This window comes from Marmota monax, unplaced genomic scaffold (genome assembly GCF_021218885.2).
Source record: "Marmota monax isolate L192 unplaced genomic scaffold, Marmota_monax_Labrador192_F-V1.1 WCK01_AAM20220418_F8-fsc00164, whole genome shotgun sequence".
Lineage (NCBI taxonomy): Eukaryota > Metazoa > Chordata > Mammalia > Rodentia > Sciuridae > Marmota > Marmota monax.
Window position 1 is genome coordinate 1,935,776 of NW_026693313.1, and position 20,928 is coordinate 1,956,703.

At 44.0% G+C, this 20,928-nt stretch overlaps 1 long non-coding RNA gene across 3 annotated transcripts in view; it reads right to left on the reverse strand.

The window, feature by feature from the left end:
- Nucleotides 1-863: 863 nt before the first annotated feature.
- LOC124100943 (uncharacterized) overlaps nucleotides 864-20,928 on the reverse strand; it is a 353,895-nt gene continuing 333,830 nt past the window's right edge. For all 3 annotated transcript variants that reach the window (XR_009227998.1, XR_009227999.1, XR_009228000.1), the window contains one exon: nucleotides 864-2,133. This is a non-coding gene — a long non-coding RNA (uncharacterized LOC124100943). The remainder of the gene's footprint in view (nucleotides 2,134-20,928) is intronic.

Here is a 20,928-nt window from a genome sequence, read left to right on the forward strand (position 1 = left end):
TGACCTCCTGCCACCAGAACCATTCACTGTGATCTGCTCCATTCGCTTACAGTCCCCAGTGAGTGTAAGAAAAACTGTGACAGCAACAGTAAGTTTGAAAACTACAGAGCTAGTCCAATCACCTCACTTTGTAAAAGAAAAAGAACATGAAATTTTAAAGATCTGGATCGACTTCCCCCAAATCCCACACGGATGTCAGAGACAGAGTCAGCCCCGACACTCCCCTCGGCACTTGAGACTGATTCTCCTGAGTCTGTGGTCAGCCCATGGGGACGAGCAGAGGCATGATGTGCTGTAGGCCCTGCCATTCCGCACTGCTGTCCTGGGTTGAACGCTTTCCTGCCTAACGCATGCTGGATTGTTGTGGGGGACCAGGGAAACGCAGAGATAGGGCTCATTTTTTTCTAGGAATGTCAAGGTTTCTTTGATGCCCACAAATGTTTCTACTTTGACTTATCTCAAAATAATCTTCGACCCTTTCCAAATATGAGAATAGCCTTCAGTGTTCATAAAAACTGATGAGGGAGGGAGCCCTTGACTGAAAACAGCCTTCTGTGAAAAATAGGTCATAAAAATAATCTGGAATTTAACCAGCTCGTAATCTATTTACAGTATATGAAAAAGAAACAAAAAACTTAATGTAAATTAAAAGAAATTTTAAAGACACTTAGGAAAATATCAAACGTGAGAGCAATTGTACTGATACTTCACAATGCTCAAGTGTGATTATTATTTATCAGCATGTGCTATACAAAATGCACTAGTAATTCTGACCAAAGTCAAGCATACAATTTAGTAATTCCAAACATGCATAGAGTTGTCTTTTTGAGTTGGCACAACAATTTGTTTTTCACAACTTCAAAATTGGCTCAAAGCCACAATATTATATTAATGACTTCCACTCTGGTGACACAGGGTCCCAAGTGCTCCTGATACTACCAGAGACTGGCTTTGACATTATTGCTTCTAGCCTATTTAATGATATTACTGCAGCATTTTATTAAAACAATTCCAACCTTTTGTCCTATGGTTTATGAGGTAAACGATCATCCAACAAAACCAAATTTGACCACATGAGGAAAGGACATGGCCCAAACCACTATACCTTAGTGATTTTGCTAATACAAAATTCCTCAACAGCCAGTCAATTCAATTAAATACCTAATTCCCTGTCCCGATGAAGCAGTTGTTGAACTAAATCAATCAACTCTATTGTTCCATGTGGCTTCGTGTGATTTTTAGTTCTAGTGCTGAAAAAGTAACTCAAAACCTGCAATTAAAATCGATCCTCAATAAACCTGGGTCATCTCCAGGACCATTTCAATCACCTCTCTAAACCCCTCTAGTCCTTCTGACACCTTGATGTCTCCACATAGCCCCAGAAAGAGCATCCTAAGAGGCCCTGGGCATTGAGCCACCCTCCAGACCTTGTCTTTTGGTCCCATCAAAACTCCTTGGAGGATGGGGATCATTCCACACATCACTTCCCACTCTGCTTTGGCCCATTCCCTCTGCAAGCTTCAGCACACCTCCCAGGCCATATGCCCCTTGTGGAGAGAACCTCTTACCTGCACAGGCCTCACACACCTTAGTAGTTGTTGCAGAAATGAAGGAGTGGTTATCTCATCTCCTGCCCCCAAATAAGAAGGATATAAAAAGTGCTGAGTAGCAACCAAGTATCGAGTATCAGGTACTACAGAGCTCTAGCATCAGATACCCCTAAGTAATCCAAGAGCGTGACCGGTTCCTACTGTGTTACAGAGGTTACAGAGGAAGAAGACTCACTGAGGCTGGGGGCTTGGCATGCTCCCTCTGTCTGGGATGCTGACCTGATCCATCATCTCTAGACCAGAGTCTTCTCATCCTATCTCAGCATAATGCCCACCCTCTCAGAGAGGAGGTCTTTCCTGACCATCCAATCTGAAAACATCCTCTAGTACCTACCCAGCACCTGGACTGCCTTCTCATTTTTCATCTGGGAAATGGCATTTATCTTACCTGAAATCACTTTGCTCCTTTGTCTTCCCTGTCCCCAGCTGAGTCCCATGAAGCGCCCGATCCTTATGGATCTTGCCCATTCTTGCATCTCCATCACCAAGAGCTGTGCCTGAGCATAGCTGGTGCCCAATAAAACTGCATTAAAGAAATGAATTAGAGAGTGAGTGAGTAAATGAGTGAGTGAGGGAGTGGGGAAGGAGAGAATTAAGGTGATTCCACCAGCAAGACCCAGGGCAGGACTGAAAACCAGCACTTCCTGACTCTAATCCTGCACTATGGCCATTTGGGCAGTGGTGCCCCTACCTGTTAATCCTAAGAATAACTTGGCTTAAATATGGATTCCCAGGTATCTGCTCCAGAGATTCTGATTCAATAGGACCCAAGCTCTGCACCTTATTAATATGAGTGATTCTTGCATCAGCAAGTTTAAAGAGCACTATATTGTATCACATTGTGTTTTCTTGAATCAGGATGCCAAGATTTGGGGGAAAGAGGCCATTCCTCAAAGTATGCCCCCCACACAGGATTCTATGAGTGGGTCCAGCCCTGAGAGATTTTGCCCTCTTTCCCCACTCATCAGTAATTGGTTGAGCATTTGCTGAAATCCTCTGATGGGTCAAGCATTGCTGGAGGAGCTAGAAGCATATCAGTGCACAGAGGAGATGAAGTTCTGATAATAAATGAGAGGTGAGGGTTAAGAGGAGTGATGGGCATCTGTGACGGGGAAGAGCAGGGACGACACTGAGGATCGAGCAGTCAGAGAAGGTCTCACCAGGGACCAAACTCTGATCTGAGGACTGAAGGATGAAAATGAACCACTCAGGCAAAGAGCCAGAGGGACTGTGATCTGGGCAAGATCCCCGGGTGAAGGAGAAGCTGCCATGCTTGAGGCAGAGAGGTGGTCATGTGGCTGATGCTCAGGAAGCAAAACAGACTGAAATGAACTCATCTAAAGGTCACCAGGGGCCAGATCAGCATGGGCCCGTAAGCCATCCAAGCTATGGGGCTCACATTTCACTCCAAGGATAATGAAGGGCCATTGGAAGTTTTCATCTAAGATCTTTCTAGTGACTGCATGAAGAAAAAACGAGAAGTGAGAAGAGAGAGATTAGAAGGTAGGAGATAATGAAGGGAACATTGTAGTAACCCAGACAGGGAATGATGGTGGTGTATCAGTTAGCACCTGCTGCTTAACAAACTGCCCCCAACACCAAAACAATAACAAATCAAAAACTCAGAGGCTTAAAGCACAACCATTTTTTAGCATAAACTCCTGTGGTTCAGAAACTTAGGCTGGGTTCACTTGAGTAGTTCTGCTGGTCTGAGCTGGGCTCACTGATGTACCTATTTACAGTCAACTGCCAGGTACCAAGCTAAGGAAGTGATAAAGGAGACTGAGTCACACCTCTGTCACTGGCCAGGTGTGTTCATATCATGGCAATTGTAAAACTCCAAAAGCAGTCGGTGAGACCAAGTCCCAACTCTGGTGATTGTCAAGACTCTTCCTAAATCCTGTTGCCATGGTTCTATTGGTCCAGGCAAGCCACATAGCCAAGTCTAGAGTGAGATTTAACATAGGAGGGAACTACTCGGGTTGTGGAAAACACCTGGGATATTATGCTAGTGTCATGGTTTGGATGTGAGGTGCCCTCAAAAGCTCACGTGTCAGACAATGCAAGAAGGTTCAGAGAAGAAATGATTGGGTTTCAAGAGCCTTGACCTAATTAGTGAATTAATCACCTTATGGGATTAATTTTGTGGTAACTGAAGGCCAGTGGGGTATGGCTAGAGAAGGTGGGGCATTGGGGGAGTGGCTTTGGGGTAGACATTTTGAATCTGGCAAGTAGAGTTCCCCTCTCTGCTTTCTGATCACCATATGAGCTACTTCCCTCTGCCACACTCTTCCGCCATGATGTTCTGCCTCACCTCAAGCTCTGAGGAATGGAGCCTGCTGTCTATGGACTGAGACTTCTGAAACCCTGAGCCCTCAGATAAACTTTTCTTCCTCTACAGTTGTTCTGGGTGGGTCCTTTCTTCACAGCAGTGAAAAAGCTGACTAAACAGCCATTCCTCCTGTGACCTGGACTGTGACGTGGAAGAGGAGACGGGGATGGAGAGAAGTGGGTGAATCTTTACCATATTCAGGAAGAGGAGCCAACAGGGACCAGGTTGTAGAACTAGGTAGATGTTGATGATAGTTTTTCAAGAAAGAAGAGAAGCAATGGCACTTCTCCTTTGCAACACTGTCTCCACAGCTGTGTTTAACAATAGCTCTCAAAAGATTTGGTTTCCCATTTCAAACTTATAAAAACTTTGAGGACCCCAAAATGCTTTTGTTCATGAGGATTGTATGTATTAAATTTTAATATATTGGAAATTTAAACTGATAATTTAAAAAAAAATTTATTACTTCTTTTTTTAAAAACAACAATAAATCTGATGCATGTTGTCACAAATAATTTTATGAAAAGCAGCTATTTTCTGGAGAAGAATACAGTCACAAGAATGGCATTGTTTATAGTTTTGTAAATCTCTTCACTCTTTGGTTTAATAGAACATAGCTGAATTCTCATTTCCGTTTCTGCATTTAATATGCTGAGATTTTTGTTCTGGTTGATGCATAAGAAGAAAATGCAGTATGACACAGATATGTAGTTGGAAAAGGGCAGAGTACTTTACAGCCTTCTCTGGTAATTGTGGATATTCTTCTATAGTATGACAAGACTCAACAAGTTTAGCTTCTCAAAGGTTAGTTGTTTTATGGAATCTGAAACCACATTGATAAACTTTCTCCTACTGGTTATATTAAAATCCATCCATCTATTCTTCACTTTGAAATAAATTTTTTTTCTTGTGCATTGATCACTTGGAAAATATCACTTCATTAATTTATGCAAGTCTTCCAATTGTTGACATACATTACATAACAGCAAAACAAAACTCATGTGCGTTAATATCACCATCAGCCTCACCCGAAGCATCTTGAAGCCTTGGGAAGCTGTCAGTCTCATAGTGCTGGATACGAGTTTTCCAAAACTCTAATTTTTGCTTGAAAGCTCCCTGGCAGCAAATGCTGTCAGTTGTTTTCCTAGAAGTGACAGGCTCCCTTCGTTCATTTTTTAAAAGAAAATGTCTGCCAAAGACCCAGGTCTGAATAACCAGTCTGTCTGTCAGATGTTTTCAAGTTAAAAACAGAGTTTCATGAAAAAGCAGCTAGTTCAGCGCACAACTCAATCACAGGACGACTTGCCCTCCAGACACCCCCTCACCGCACCCCACAGCAGAAGCATCGTGGGGACCCTTTCCTGCTTTTCCCCACATGATGAAGGGATGTGTGCTCAAGGTCTAAGGTTTAAAAATATTAATCACTTTTACTGCCATATCAAGGCCATTCTTCAGTGAGACGGGCACTGGTTGGTTGGTTGGTTTGTTCATTTAGCACAGTCTGGGACCAGTGACTTGGTCCATACTCAGGCACCAGCAGTTTTATCCCATCATTGCATCTGTGCCATCATTGTCAACGCAGTTTAAAAAAGTCCAATGACATTTAATGTGCTGAAAATATTTTGACACCTCCCCCACCGAGTTTTCCCTCTGCTTAAATGGTGTAAGGGATCCCCCAGGGTCTGTGGATTCTACCCTGAGAAGCACCCCACTCAGTGCAAATTTATACAGATGAGATATGTGTGTTTTAATATATGTTTTGCTGCCTTTAAGCTTCCCACTATGTGTGTGTGTGGGGGGGGGGGAAGTATCAGCCTAGAGAACATGCTAGAAAGTGAAGTCATTTATTTGATAAGTGTTGGACACCTATGGATCTAGGCAGCATATAGATATTTAAAAACACAGTAGAGGTGAAAAGATAAGGCATGACAGACACAAAACCAGGGATCAACAATGGCACGACAGGGCCGGGGTGCAAGACCAAACTCCAATGTCATGCTAGAGGGAATAAAGGCTATAGAATAATCAGAATGGGGTGCTTTAGATGAGGAAGCCTCTTGGGAGCTAAACTGAAGGACAGAAGGAACAAAGCATGAATAAAACACAGAAAAGACCTTTCTTACAGGCCTTGCTGTGAGCCAGGCGGGTCCTGCCACAAGAGAGAGGAGAGTGGACGGTGGCCAAGAGCCCCTGCTCCAGCCCGCCACCGCCCTAAACTTGAATTCTGAATTCTGGTTCTGCACTTTTTCTTGTGTGGTCTTCAGGTGAGAACATTAGCTCACGAGGCCCCGTTTTCCCAGCCTATAGAGCAATACCTCCACCGGATGCTCTGGAGGATTGAGGCTGTAAGGTACTTTGCCCAATACTGAGTTTTGTGCAGACTTTCAGCAGATGTCCACTAGTAGCAGTAGTAGCCAGGACTTGAGGAAGAAGTGGGAAATCAAGACAGGATTTGACAAGAATCACAGGAGGGACAGCAAAGGAAAACCGCTGAGTTGGAATGCATCATGCTAAGGGACGGCCCTGGGCAGAGGACGTCGAGGTGTCCTCCGAGGGAAGCGCAGAGTGCCCAGCTGTGAGGCTGGACTAAACATTTTAACCAGAAATGAGTCTCTGAGAGATCCTAGTCAAGAGAGTGGTGTTTTGTTTTGTTTGGTTTTTTTAATGGTATTTGAGAAAACTTATACTGACACAAGGTGTGATGGGGGCAGGGGACACAGAAGGTCTTTGGAGAAGGAAATTCAAAATTTTCAGATGGAAACATTTTTTAAAGTGTGAAACAAAAGAGATTTCACCAATGAGACGTGAGATGGCTTGGGTGGCCTGTGTGACATGGTCTCAGCTGCCACGTCTGCTAACCATGGCTCTCTACATGGATCCGTGAATTCCTAGATCCAATCACGGAACACAAGCAAAGCCACTCCCTAGTTTGGGGTTGAAGCTTAAAGTGTGCGCATACACATGCACACACCCACAACACTGGTTGTTCAAGACTCTTGAAAGTCTCCAAGCTCTTCCTATGGAGATTGAGATCATTCGGTCCTCTTGGAAAGGCCCCTGACTACTTGCTAATCTTGTTGATTGACAATCTTTCCAATGCGCCCCTTATTCAGAAGTCTGGAAATCAATTTTAACTAGCTCAAGGAAATAAGGGGTCAGGGATTAAAGAAAAAAAAAAGGAAGAGAAGTGGAGTAAATTTACTGGTGTGTGCAATTGAAAACCCCCAGTGTACCAGCCATCTCAAGTGAACTGCAGTTTCCAAACACAGACACAGGGCTCTTTGACCTCTGGGACTGAGGACAGAAGGTGCACACACTCCCCAATTCTGACCAGGCTCCCTCCGGCTCACACTTCACCTCCTGGTTCACCTATATGTTCTTCCAAGAGGCCATTTCTGGATCTGGCCCAGTCCAGCCCATTCCCCACAGAGCTGAGGGTCCACCTCTCCTTCTTCCACGGAATCCCAGTGGCTATCTCTGCTTACCTTACCCTCAAAGAATAGCCCTTAGCATCACTTGTGAGCATGTGAGGAATGTCAAAGCTGCATTGTACTCCAAACCTACACCAAATCTGCATCTTAATCAGATTTCAAGGCAATTCCTATGCTTGCTGCAGTTTGAGAAACACTACATTAAGAGTTTGGACAACTTAACGTATGACAATTGCTTATTTACCTATCAATCTCCTTGAAGACAGACATTTCTTATTTCTGGCCAAGTTCCTCTGGGAGGGCCTGCTACACAATAAGTGTTCAATAAATGCTTGCTGGGTATGTGATGGAATAATGAATGAATATGTTGGATGTGATTTATTCTTACATACCTAGGAATGATTTCTGAACAAGGATTCAAATAAGTATCCAGTAGAAGATTCATTTACCTTCATCGGTATCAGAAACATTTAAACATACAGCTAATAAATTAATTTTAAGGTGCTTATTTTTAAATGTCTGTTTATTTGTATCACCAACAATCATCCCTTTATTAAAACTCCTTTTTGGCTTTATAGGGTAATTAACATACTTCAATTGTTAAAAAAATTCATATACCCTAGGAATAAGACTATATATGTTTTTAATTAGTCTTTAAATATTGACTGATGAATCTTCATGTTAATTATTGACTTTGTAAAGTTCTCCCAAGATTAATATGTAGTCTAATCTGTGTATCTAAATTTTTTTCAATCAGTGTTTTCATTTGGGTCCCCCTCCCCCTATTTTATCTTTTCAACAAACAGGCAGTAGAGAGAGCAGTTTGTCATTTTTAAGGCACAAGAATTAGGCTCTGATAGGCTCTGACTAATTGGAAGATTTGCCCATTATTTAAATGAAACTTGTTTGCAGTTTCATCATCCGTGTGGATCTAGGAGGCAGCAGACGGGCCCATCAATTTGGTTAGAAAAGAATAAATGAATAAGGAGACTGACAGCCTCGTCTCGAGGGAGGTGCTCTGTCGCCCATTGTTTCTCCAGTATTAATTATCCACGGAGATCCTCTTCGGCTGCACGGCTCTCTGCCCGGCTGCGAGCTCCCGCCCCAGCCGCCAGGCCTTCCTCTGCCTGCATTTGCATCCCCTGGCGTCAGCAAGGGCTGCGCACTGAGGTGTCCCTGGTAACGACACAGGGGAAATCGAGGCCCCGCAGCGGCCCTGGGCTTCCTGCGAGGGAGGCAAGCTCTGGGCCCCCGCCATCATGGCGCCCCTTACCTGTCGGGGCTCCAGAGATGCTGTATGTGCCTTTGAGCTGCGCCAGTAGGTGTCATTGGCAAGTCACCCGGGAGTACAGGCAGCCACAGCCAGAGGACTGAGAGAAAAGAGGGAGGCAGGGGCAGGGCCAGCTGGCCACCCTGTCTCCCTCCATGAAAAGGTTCTGAACCACGTGCACCTGAGAGTCCACCTCCCCTTCCCTGTGGAAAATGTGCTCACGGTGAGGGAAGAGTAGGTTGCAATGCCAGTGAAGTGACATGCTGGCTTTGACCCAGAGAGGGACACAGAGGTGCAGAAACACACAGCAGAGTGCAAGACTGCCAGGACTTGGAAACATTCCGGTGAGGTTTCAAGCCGGGGTGGGGTTCGTTCTGCTCATTGAGATTGCAGCTTGGGCTCTGTGTTAGACCTAATTCACAGTCCCTGGTACCAGTTCAACTACCATCAGAAAATACTCCTCTGGCCCCTACCTGGACCAGGGCAGGAAGTCTCCTGTCCTCCCCCTGCCTTATATCCCTTTGACCTGGGAAAGGCCCCACGGGGAGGGATGAGCTTCCCTAGAGCCCGAGAATACTTCCAGAGCCCTTTCCTGCTCCAGTGCCTGCTCTTCCACATCCAAAAGCTGCCCCTCTGCCTCTGTCCAACGCCTTTCAACTTCTGTTTTCACCAACTTTTCTTTTTTAATTTTTAAATGAGTGTTGTCTTGCCTAATCTTCAATTTTCAGAATATTCACCCAAAGTGAAGTAGCGTTTCTGATGCACTTAGTTGGTTGGCATCTTGCTGGAGGTCTTGGTGACTTTGCTACATTTCAGTCTTCTCCCATATGACCCAGCCCTGAGAAGCTCTGTGGTCTTCATATTGTTAACACTGCAGTAGTTCACATTTTAAAATGGTGCCATGGTCACTTTTACGTAGTATTTCTCATCCTAACAAAAAAAATAATTAAAATATTCTTAAAATTTTTAAAAAGACTGTTTTTAAGAAGTTTTACGTTCACAGCAAAATTAAGCAGAAGCTAGAGATTTCCCAAATAGTCCCTGCTCCCACACATGCACAGACTCTCCATCATCAACTCCCCCATCACTTCGGCTCCACCTGATGAACCTACAAAGATGCACCACTTTTAGCCACAGTTTACACTTGGCCTCACCCTTGGGGTTGTACCTTCCACGGGTTTTGACAAATGTTTAATGGCATGTGTCCGCCATCATACAGACCAGCTGCGCAGTCTAAAAAACTCTCTGTGCTGGACCTGTTCATCTCTCCTTCCTCCAACCCTGGGAACCGCTGATCTTTTTACTATCTCCATAGTTCTCCTTTTTCAAGAAGGTCTTATAATATGTAGCCCTTTCGGATTGCTTCTTTCCCTTAGTGATACATTTAAATTTCCTCCATATTTTTCTTGGCTTGATAGCGCCTTTACTTTTTAACACTGAATAATAAGGCTTTGTCTGAATGTACCACATTCACATCACTGGAAGACGTCTTGATTGCTTCCAAGTTTCTATAATTATGGATAGAGTTACTATAGACATCTGTATGCTGTTTTTTTATGTGGAGATATATTGGGTAAATATCAAGAAACACAACTGCTGGAACATATATTGAGTATGTTTAGCTTTGTAAGAAACCGCCAAACTCTCTTCCAGAGTGCACCGATTTGCATTCCCACCAGCAGTGAAGGAGAGTCCCTGGGGCCAGCCTCTTCCCCAGCACTTTCCTGCGTTCAGTGTTCTGGATTTGGGCCATCCTTATAAGTGTGGCGTGGGTGTATTGTTTTAATTTGCACTTCTCTGATGACATATGATGTGGGTCTTTTCGTAGGCTTGGCATCTGTGTATCTCCTTCAGTGAGATTACTGTTCAGGTCTTTTGCCCATTTTTAATGAGATTTTTATTTTCTTATTGTTTATTTTTAAGGGTTCTTTGTATTTTTTGGATAATAGTCCTTTATCAGAAATGTCCTTTGCAAATATTGTCTCCGAATTTGTGTTTGTCATACTGCAATATATTTTTAAGAGCAGAAAGTTTTAATTTCGATGAAGTCCAGCGTATCAATCTATTCTTTCATGGATCCTTGCTTTTGTGTCATATCTAAAAAGTCATCACCAAAACCGGGTTCATCCAAATTTTCTCCCATGTTATTTTCTAGAAGTTTTATACTTACATTTAGGTCTCTGAGCCATTTTGATTTAGTTTTTGTGAAGTGTATGAGACCTGCGTTTAGATTCATCTCTTTGTTGTTCTACCACCATTTGTTGAAAAGACCATCTTTGTTCCATTATATGGTCCTTTCTTGTTTCTCCAAGGTCATTGGCAATGTTCCTATAAGGTTCTCCATTTCTGAGCTCTCTGTTCTGTTCCATTTGTGGTTCAATACCACACCTTCCTGAATACTGTACTAACTTTTACCAAGTCTTGGTGCTGTGTGGTGTCAGTCTCCAACTTTGTTCTTCTACTTCAATATTGAGTTGGCTACTTTGCCTCTCCAAATAAACTTTAGAATCAGTTTGTCAAAATCTGTAATATAACTTTCTGGGAATTTGACTAGATTTGCCTTGAATATATAGTTCAAGAAGAACTGGCATCTTGATAACAGTAAACCTTTCTATCCATGAACATAGAATTACCTCTCCATTTATTTAGTTTTTTTAAAATTTCTTTCATAAATGTTTGCAGAGAGCCATAGCCAAGTAGGAATGACACATGGCATTTTTGGTTGAAAGGTGACACCAGCAAGCCATTGAAATGATAATGATTGTGTTAAGATGTGCATTCAATTGGAGATTAGACCCCTGCTGTCTGCCTAGGCCTGCTACTTTGAAGCTCTCTCCCGGGACTCCCGGAGAGTTCCCATTGGTTGGGGAAGTGCGGTAGGAGGGAATTCCGGAGGAGGGATTTCCTGTTGGTGTAGTGTGTCCCTGGAGAAGGCCGTGTGCGTGGCATTCGCGGGAGTTTGGGAAATAAACTTTGTTCCTGCTTGAGTGGCTCGTGATTTTGTGCCCAGCCAGACTGCGGCATGTTTGCTAATTTTCCTTATACAGATTATATTTTTGATTAGGTTAAAATCTAAGTATTTCTTTCTTTCTTTCTTTCTTTTTTGTGCTAACATATTGTTTCTAATTTCAAATTCTACTTGTCCAGTGCTAATATATAAGAAAAAAAAATGGCTTTTATATATTAAACCTATAGGAATCCTGCAACCTTAGTAAAATCACTTTTTAGTTCCAGGTGGGGTTATTTTGTTTTTTGTTTATTTTCTTTTTTTTTTTCTTTTTGGATTCTTTTGGATCTTTCACATAGAAAATAATGTCATCTGTGAACAAAGATTGATTTCTTTCTTCCCCAGCCTTTTTCTATATTATTGCATTAGCTAGGAATTATGGTTGAAAGTGAAAGGCAAGGAAGATGACATCTTTGCATTGTTCCTGATCTTAGTGGAAATGTTTTGAATTTCTCTCTTACACACTTACACACACACACACACATACACACACATACAATTAAAGGTTAAAAAAAAAATCCTACAGCCAAAAATCTGCATAGTAACTTTCCTAGTAGCAGAGAGCAATCATTTTCAATGGACAACTTTGCAAATTATCTCTGTAAGTTGAATTTCCTGCCCCCTTCAAAATATGTGCTCAAGTTCTAATCCCTGGAACTTTGGAATATGATATTATTTGGAAATAGGGTAATTACAGATGTGGCTAATAAAGATAAGGTCACACTGGAGTGGGATGGGTCCTTAATACAGTATGACTTGTGTCCTTACAAGAAGACACACAGAGTCAGACTTAGAGAAGAAAGTCCTGTGGCCATGGAGGCAGCGAAGGGAGTGATGTAGCTGGAAGTCCAGGAATGCCAAAGATTGCCAGCAGTCACCAGAAGCTAGAGAGGCAAGACAGGACTTTGCCCTTGAGTCTTCAGAGAGACCAGGCCCTGCTACCATCTTGATTCAGACTTCCAGCATCCAGAACTATGACAGAATAGATTTAAGTTATTCACTTTGTGGTACTCTGATGTGACAGCCATGGGAAACTCACTCACCAAGTATACAAACCCGAGAATCTTTGGGAATTGCTTGCAAGTTGCACAAGACCTAGTTTCTCCCCCGCAACATTCTTTCTCTCATAAGCACAAAAGCAGTCGCTCTGTGGTAGTGATTCTTTCTGTCTTCCGAGGAGTCAGCTGGGCCTCAGGAACACCCCCTTTTTCTCCCTTCTCCTCAACACAAGCCTAGATCCTTTGGCTCTTCCAGACCACCAAGCTCACTGAATTCTTGAAGCACATTCATTGCTTTTGCTTTGCTTTATCCATTGCTACAATATCCTTCTAACACCAAAGTGATAAGAATTGAAAATGATATTCTAAATGAGACTCTGCTAGTCCTTTTATATAATGGCAGAATAATTCTCTTTGACTCAAATTCAATACGCTCTATTCACACCTCTCAAAGCTGTTGGTACATTTCTGTATTGCTTTATCATTGTGGTTTCAAGTGCTCGCTATTGTCACCCAGGATCCACAGACGGCTGGAGGCTTAGCAGTTATAACCCATTTGCTCTTTGCCGCTCATTTCAGCACGTCACTACAGTCTGAAATCGAAAACTACTAACATGTAGTTAATATGTACCCTATTTAATATTACAAATTGTCTTCAGTAATTAGGTCAGGTACATAAAGTGGAAGCCCTTTCTACTCGAAGTTCAGGGCAAGAACCAGGATTGACATTTACTAAACACCAACTCTGCCAGACACACTTTACATACATGATTTCAAAGCCCTGTGAGGCAGTTATTATTACTATTACCATTATTTTATTACCTCTGTTTCATAAACATAGGCTCAGAGAAGGAAAATAACTTGACCCAAAGTCATAGTGAAATATAGGACCGAGGACTGGAATCCAACTCAACATGAGACCAGGGCCACACTCTTCTGGACCTTGCTACCAACCATCAGAGGACAGGTAACATTCTTCTTTCCTAAGACCCAAAAGAATATTAGTAAATCAAAGAAGTGATATCTGATGTCATAATGAACGCTACACCAGGAATAAGGAGCCCAGAGGTCTGGAATTGAGTCTTCTCTGAAGTTTCTGTAGTCCATTAGCTTCTAGATATCATAAACTGAGTTTCATTTGCCCACTGTGGTGTGACCTTGACCTTGACCTTGATTGAACCTTTCTGGTCTTAAGACTTGTTATCTATAAAATGAGGCACAGGGAGGAGTCCATCTCAGCTCCTTGAGCTCTCTGTTGATCAGCTCTAAACCAGAACAGCAGTTCCAGGGGTGAGTCCATGCATCTATGCCTCAACTTCCTACATCCTTTAGGTGCTTTGTGTTTTATCATACTAGCATTGAATACTTTCGATTTCATATTAATTTCATTCATTAGTTTTCTTGGTGCCCCCAGCGTGAAGGACTTACAGCCAAATAAGGAACAAGAAAGCTCACTTCTGGCCCCCGTCCAATTCCCAAGCTGGTGGGGCCAGACCACACTTGAACCACTGTGTCGGCAACAGGAGGGCCAGTGATCCACTTCCTGCAGCTTAGCTAGTCACCCCTGACCAAGCACGGCAGTTACCATAGCAACCATTGCACTGCGCTCCGTGGAGGCCACGGGTCACCACTGCGGAGGCCACCAGCAGCAGACACACACTCCGTTCCCCTCCCCAGCATGCTCTGACTCAGCAGTCCATCCACGCACCCAGGCAACAGGCCACCAAAAGCAATTAGGGTGCGATCAGAAGTAGATCCAAGGGAAGCTTCAATCCCCACATCTCCATCATACCCCTCCCAAACATGGCACCCAGGAAGTCCTCTTTCAGACAATGGAGGAGAGCCCATGGATACTTCTCTCTCTGCTCCAAGGAGAAAATCATCAGCACTTCCTTCTGGAGCTATGACTTATCCTCCCTGCAGTCTGAAGATGTGCATCTCAGCTTCGCAGATCCTCCCAGTGCCTTCAGTGTGGACGCACAATACTAGAGATCTGCTTCTCGTGCAGATTCTGGTTCAGAGATCTGGGTAGGACCTGAGAGTCTGAATCTCTTCCAAGCTCCCAGTTGATGCCACTGGTCCTTGCCACTCAAGGCTCTAAGTGTGAAAGTCTTGGGTCAGTCCAGCTCCTAGTGCACATAAAGCTGACCCTGCCCCATCTCTGCCATTTATTGTTTCAAAAAGGAATCAGAGTAAATATTAGCTGGTTCAAAGCACACGTTTCTACAGGGCAGAGATTACATCTGCTTGGAATAAAGATAATAGCTACAATTTATTGAGGGCTTGCACTTTGCCAGCACACCACACACATACACACACACACACACACACACACACACACACACCTTTACTATATAGTTGCTTCTTATTCAAAATTTAACAATGACAGAATTGCAACTGGTACCTGTTACATGAACTTACCCACATACACCTGTCAGTACAGGTTAAGCTAGGACTCAAACAGTCCCGTATTTGTCCTCACCATGCTGTTCTCTGCACACTGACATAGCACGTGACGTAACTGCACACAGGGGTCTTGGTGCACACTGCTTCCCAAGAACAATGATCCTGTGGTGAGCTTCTGGGTCCCCCAATTGCCATCGCCTCACAGGAGGACAGTGAGCAAAAACCCAACAGGAAAATCCCTACATCTACCTCTGGGCAGCCCAAGGCTATTATCTCAGGGACAGGGGTTTCCATTCATTCAACAATGACTTCTTAAGTGTCACCCAAGTGTATATCCCATAGAGATTGGAAGAAGCAAAAGTTCTAGATCCTACCTCTGCATTCCAGCTCTCACTCCCGATTTTTAATCTCTTTTTCTTTTCCAAGTCTCATGCAGGATCTCAGTGGCTGTCCTATGGAGGCCATACTCTGTAATGGCCACTTTCGGTCACTTATTGTCACAGGCTAAGAAGCTGGGCCACAGAGCTGAACTTCAAAGGTGTCACCAGGAGAAACAAACATGCCAGGGCTGGGGTGGTGGGATAATGAGGGTTCATGGCTGATCCTAGCTGGAAGAAAAAGCCCAGTCCCTGGAGTCAGATACCTGTCTCAAATTTTAACTTTAGCACTTATTAGAAATGTGGCCACAGAAAAACTATTTAACCTCTCTTATCACCAGAGATTTTTGTTTTCTTTTCTAAGTATTGAGATTATTAGCACCGACTTCAAAGGTTTTATTTGCAAGGATGCCAGATGTATAATAACAGGCCCAGGATGGGCACTCACTCTTTTCCCCTGTCGTTTCATGGCCCCTGGTTTAAAAGCAAGAATTAATGGTGAATCAAGGAGCAGAAGAAATGTAAGTATCAACCAGACAGAACCGAGGCAGAGAATATGCCCAGTGCCTCTTATGAGAGCAAGCGGATGGGGTGGGGAAAGGTCAGAGGAAGAGAGAGACAGCAGTCCAGAGCCTTGCTTGACAATCAGGAAGCAAAACAAGAGACTGAGCCAGCCAGACTCACCTCTGGGATCCTCCTGGCAGTGAGCTGTACCAACTAGGTTGCTGAAGCCACCCCTCCTCCCTCCTGCCGCCCTCCTTCCTAGTCTCCTCCCCACCCCCTTCCTTTCTCACTCTTGACTTTGCATCCATGATCTCCTTTACAAGTCCCAACCGGATATGTCACCCTTGACTTTAAAGGAGCATGCTGAGGGACATGAAGATTCTTGCAGGGTCCCCAGTTCCTCCCAGTTGTCCTCAAAGAAACTCCCCGACATTCACTCAATACCCATCTATTCTAGGACGTTATAAAATGGTACTTCCACACTCACTTACAGAGAGCACACACATAAAAACACATTTTGTCTCAGACAAATGGGTTTCAGCTAAGTAAACACACAAGGCAGAGGGGATTTTCCATCACTTTCCAGATGAGTGAGGCAGTACTGATTCTCTTGCTTATTGAAACAATGACAGATTCTTCTATTTCCTCTCAACTATATTTCCCATCCTCTCTTGCAACGAGGTATGCCCATGTGACCAAATTCCAGTTGATGGGAACATGGGTAGAAGTGATTGATGTCAATTTAGGTCTAGTTTATCAAAGCATCCCACACAATCCTTTGTTCAGTCTGAATGAGGCCAAGGTGACCTGAAGCCATACAATGACAGAGCTACAAAAAGAAACAGTTTAGGTCCCTGATTTGATGCTCAGAATAGTCACCTAATCTACACTAAACTGTAACTTAAGCAAGAAATATATCATGTTAAGCCTGAGATATTGGGGGGAGTGTTTGTTGTAGTAATTAATATGTTATTCTTTCTTAAAAAAGCAAAGTAGATTCTTAACTAATATTCCCCATAGACTAGTGTCCCCATTGTCCCCAGTTCTGCTCAGTTGCAGGCACTAAGGGTTATGAGTCTTCATGGAAATTCAGTTTGGCAGCCCCATATCAGCTATTTCTTACAAAGAGCTTGTCTGCCCATGTTTATTGTTCAGAGACTGAAAAGTGAAAGGAAAGAGTGATTCCTTATCTCCCTGCCCCCAAAGCTCCAAATTTCTTTGCTCCCCGCTGGACCGCCCTTTGTATCCCAACACAGAGGTCCACATCACAACAACCAACTCTGGCATTCCAGCAAGGATCTTGCCTATTAATTAGCACTGTGGAAGATGGGAGGCAGAGGAGGGGTGGGGGAGGATACACTCTAAAGCATGATCTATCATTCTTATTGCTAAGCTTCACAATGCATTCCCAGTGGATTATTTATTTATTTATTTAGACATTCTAGCATCCAAGACAAATCTTCTACTACTCTCTCCCTCTATCACATCCTTCAGATCCATCCTTCTGATCCTATTTGTCAGTGTTTTTCAATATTACTCAAGAGCGGGAATTCTGAAATGCTAATGTGTACATAAATTTCATGAGAATATTTTCAATATGAACATTTTGAGTCAGTAGACCTAATGTGGACACAGGTTCTGCATTTCTAATGAGCTCCCTGAATACACTTATGAAGCTAATCCAATGCCTGCTCTATATGTAGCAAAACTCAGGACAGAAAATGATACGGGTAAATACGACACATCATACCCCTGAATTCCATCTCTTCCATCTTTGCCAATGTCCCCCAATAAACAGAGTCCCTCTAGAATCTATATTATTGTCCTGAGAACCCACTTCCATAAGGAGCTTCTACATCTGTTGTCCCCACGGACTTATCAGATTGTGGAACCTAATACTGCCACCTCCAAGCAGGAGCAACCTAGAAAATGGCTTTGTTGAAGAGTACAGCCATTTACTCTCCCATCTGTCGTGCTGGTTAGGAAAGAAAAAGACAAGGGCTACTTTTCAGAATCATGGCAGAGGGCTTCTGGATTCCCTACCAGGAGCCTCAGAACCAATTCCCAGTAATAGAACCTTCCAAACATGGTGGTGGGGAGGAGATGGGAGACCATCTTAAAAGTCACATAGCCCCATAGTTATAGAATCCTTCCACCCAATGCAAGCATGCATGAAGTTCAAAATAAAAGGAAATACACAGTAACAAGTCTCATGTTGAAGGAAGATGAGGCTTTTAGACTTGGAGCTCTTCATGGAAATTAACGGACCTGCTGGTGTCTTGCATCTCCTTAGGGGCGGCAGCAGGATGAGGTTCTGGATGGTGTTGTCTCAGCATCCTCCATGCCCGTATGTTTAGGGCAGTGTTCTGAGAAGCCAGGCAGTGCAGGGGAAGACGTGCGGGCTTATGGCCAGGTGGATCTGGGTTTAAAGCGTGACTTTACCACCTACAGCCCTGTGGCCTCGACCAGGTGCTTATCCTCTTGCATTTCTGTCTCCTCGTGAGTCAACTAGAGGCAATTCCCACTCTTCTCCATTGTGGAAAGATGTTAAGGTCTGTAAACAAGTCAGGATGGCGCCTGGCAAAATGCCAGAGGGAGTGGTTTGTGAAGTAAGGCCAGGGAGCCATTAAGTGTGGAGATTTCTTATTGGTTGACTGCTGTATCTAGTTTATGTTAATTAGATAAGCTGTGTGGAATGTATAAATACCTCTGTTGTCCTACAATAAACGGCTCCCTCTCCTGCTGTATCAATCTACACAAGTTGCTCATCACACCCCCACCCACCCCCCGCCCCCCCACCCCCGTTATTTTGCTGCAGCCGGACTGCGGTAAAAAGATAAACCTAAAACCCCCAAGATACAAGCCAGGGGGACAACAGCCACCCCCAAATGGTGGGGGTCCACACAGGAGGATATTCGACTATAAAAATCACCAATGTTTGGAAGAAGATTTATCGAATCGCCTCAGACCCCATTCATGCTAAGAAAAATCCAATCCCCCCAATACAGTATGGGATGTGGACCTTCTGACTTTCCTCCCGTGCCCAGGCCCATGGGCCAGGTGATGAAGACAGCAGTATTCTGCACTCATGAGGCACACGCCACCCCTGTGGGAGCTGCTTTCAACCTGGACAGGAAGGGATCCAAGAGCAAGTACCAAAGAAGCCCCCAGGCCACACTCTCACCCTACAGACCTTAGAAATCTGCATATAAAGGGCCAGTGAAAGAAAAACCCGCAGTCAGGGTGGGGAGTGGCCATCTGGAGCAGGGAAGGGGGTTTTCCACACAGGACCTGCTGGCCCTGGCTGAGGGAACCAATACCTAAGAGAACTGACACTATTGTTCTGCTGTGTGTTTAGAATAATGTTATCAAGGTCTTTGAAAAACTTGTCCAACCACATTTTTGGGGAAAGGCTCTAATTTAAAGGAATTAGGACCAGTACCAATTGCCCACTTGTGTCATACACGGCTTACAACATATGACAACTGAAAATGTCATACATAGAAATATACAAAAGACCTTGGTTTACACCCAAAGGACTTCAAATCAGCATACTACAGTGACACAGCCACATCAATGTTTATAGCAGCTCAATTCACAATAGCTAAACTGGGGAACCAACCTAGGTGTCCTGCAACAGGTGAATGGATAAAGAAATATGGTATATATACACAATAGAATATTACCCAGCCTTAAAGAAGAATGAAATGATGGCATTTGCTGGTAAATGGATGGAGCTGGAGAATATGATGCTAAGCGAAATAAGCCAAACCCAATGAACCAAAAGTCAAATGTTTTCTCTGATATGTGGATGCTAATTCACAATAAAGGGGGGAAGCTAAGGAAGAACAGAGGTATAATTGATTAGACAGAGGGGAGTTGAAGGGAGGGGAGGGGTATGGGGGTAGAAAGGTTAATCGAATGAATCAGACATTATTACCCTATGTGCATATATGACTACATGACTGGTGTGATTCTACATCATGTACAACCAGAAGAATGAGAAGTTATTCTCCATTTATGTATGATGTGTCAAAGGGCATTCTACAGTCATGTATAACTAATTAGAACAAATTTAAAAAAAAGATAAGGGCTCAAACCCTGATTTCTGTAGAAACAGCTGATATTGATGAAAGCCAAGGGTGTGTAAGGAAAGAGCCACAGATCTTCATTTGGGTTCTTAGCCATTTTCCTCTGAAAACCAACAACCCACAGTGAGATGTCTCTGCTTCACGGCCGCGTGAGGTCTGGGCGGTAAGTGGTGGGAACGGCTGGGAAGACCTTCAAAGGAAGCACACTGGGCCACTGCAGGTCTACAGAGCCAGGGTCCCTGGAGGGCAGCCAGGAACCTTCAAACAAAGACTCCAGGAATTCCTGTGCGCACACACACACACACACACACACGTGAAAATGGCCTTGTTGAGGAGTAAGACCATTGACTCAGAGATGAAGATGAGTTGGTTGTGACTGCCACTGCTCTGATTTAGGTAGCTGGGTGCTTCTGGGGTGGGTGGGCTTGGGTGGGTCATGACAAGGATCTCCTGAACATTCAGGTTTCCAGAGATCTTCTGGAAGTAGGAAAAGATGCCACTCGGCAAGAAACGGCTACAGAAGAAAGGGTAGAGGAGAGGCAAATGCTCACCCTGAGAAACCTCCTGAGGAGACCCCGCCACCTCTCCCTCTGCTGAAGTGACCTCTCCAGGAAAGTATGTCTGCGTCCCTTCCCTCAGTCTCCCCATGGATGCCTGGTGCCCCCTTGGTAAAGATCCCAACTCATAACCTGAGGAGGAGGGACACGAGTTCAAGTCTTCATCTTTAACTGGGTGCTGGGGGTTTTCTTTTCTTCTGTGGCAATGCCAGTCCTCCTAGAATCCCTCTGAGGGCCCATCTCAGCCCCAGGTGTCCCCCACACATGCACAGCTGTCCTCTATGGCCCCCACTTCATTCCATGTCAGTGGTTTTAACCTCCACTGCAGAACTCATGGTGTCCTTA